This window comes from Electrophorus electricus, unplaced genomic scaffold (genome assembly GCF_041902795.1).
Source record: "Electrophorus electricus isolate QZ-2024a unplaced genomic scaffold, ASM4190279v1 Scaffold147, whole genome shotgun sequence".
In the NCBI taxonomy this organism is placed as follows: domain Eukaryota; kingdom Metazoa; phylum Chordata; class Actinopteri; order Gymnotiformes; family Gymnotidae; genus Electrophorus; species Electrophorus electricus.
Window position 1 is genome coordinate 2,614 of NW_027658428.1, and position 1,566 is coordinate 4,179.

Sequence of the window (1,566 nt, forward strand, 5' to 3'; positions counted from 1 at the left end):
CTGCTGTTATCCTAGCTATTGAGCAGTCCTACCTAGATTTAATGTACTTATGTACATTACCCTTAGTCCAGGTTTCTGGTGTTTATTTTAGATGGATTTTTGGTTGTATATATTATAATTAGGCTACTGTGGACAATTGTATACCGTATAGCTACAGCACCTGTACTTCACACACATGTAGTAATCGGAACTAGAAAGTTGCCAACCCTATTAAAATATTAGGTTTATAGTATAATATTTGAATTAAACAGACAAAGCATTAATCACAATCATTTGCATGATGATTAAATCTTGAACCAAAAATGTATCAGAGAGCTGTAGTGTTTTTTATAGACACACACCCAATAAAACTTTGCTTGACCATTTCTTGCCCTCTATATCATTCTCTGCAGTTTACTGAGAAAGACCTGACACTGGGTAATGCCATTGTCTATTCGAAGGCCAAAACAACAACAATCTTGGTTATCAAAGACTCACTCCACCCTGACCACAGCCTCTTCTTTTAGAAGCCATGAGAAAACCACCATCGCAGCTTGAGAGCACAAATCTAGCCTCTTAAGAGGTGTTTTGTTTCACAGGCAGATCGATATCTCAATGCGGTCCACATGAAAGCAATTTTCTTTCCCTGAGTGCAAATTGCACTTTTAATGCCTGATATTTCAGCCACTCATTTCTCTCACTACATGACAAAACTCTCGAAACTTTTCTCCAAAAGCACTGAATGTTATTCTAACCATTTATGGCCTTTCTCCATTCATGTACACAAAGTCCAGTATGATTCCAAATGTCATCAAAAGATATATCTGTTTGTAGCTGAACAACTTATACAATGCGATCTTTCTTCTTTGTGTCAAATGAACTTAACAATTGAAACATCCAAAACTGGCTGTGTTTCTTGCCAACATACTGGTGTTTGGACATGTGGGATTACTTGCATGTCGCTTTCAATAACTCAGTTGGTAGAGTAGAAGTTAAAACTGTCATCCTTTGGCTGTCGGCTCAACTCCAACTCACACAAACTTTATGTTTTAATGCAGAATCTGTCGTTTTATATGAGCATAAAAAGAGGTTTTTCCCTGACCGGGAATCGAACCCGGGCCGCGGGGGTGAAAGCGCCGAATCCTAACCACTAGACAACCAGGGACAAAGCTGCTGAATTTACATGAGAAGACCATTTTTCAAAGTCTGCACTCCTACTATTCTGACAATGTTTGGATGCATACTGGACTTGGTATGCATGAGTGGAAAAAGGCCATAAAGCGAGTTATTCATCTTTCTCTTTGTTCTACAAAAAAATGAAGTTTGCAAGAGTCAGGGCTCTTTTTTACCATCTGGGAAAAGAGGGAACGCTGGTGTCACTAACACATGGAAAGAGCTGTTATATATTCCCCATTTGTCTCCTTAATGTTTCTGACAATTTAGCCACTCATTTCTCTCTCTACATGAAAACACTCTAGAAAATGTTCTCCAAAAAATACGGAATGTTATTCTAAGTACTCAGAAAATAGTCTTTTCCTCCCCCTTCTGACGCGTGAACTTATAGACGCCCTTGATTGCACGGTGTCT

The 1,566-nt window shown here is 38.7% G+C and overlaps 1 non-coding gene across 1 annotated transcript; it reads right to left on the reverse strand.

The window, feature by feature from the left end:
• Positions 1–1,072: 1,072 nt before the first annotated feature.
• trnae-uuc (transfer RNA glutamic acid (anticodon UUC)) lies at positions 1,073–1,144 on the reverse strand. Its single transcript has one exon. It is a non-coding gene; the product is annotated as a tRNA-Glu (tRNA).
• Positions 1,145–1,566: the final 422 nt, after the last annotated feature.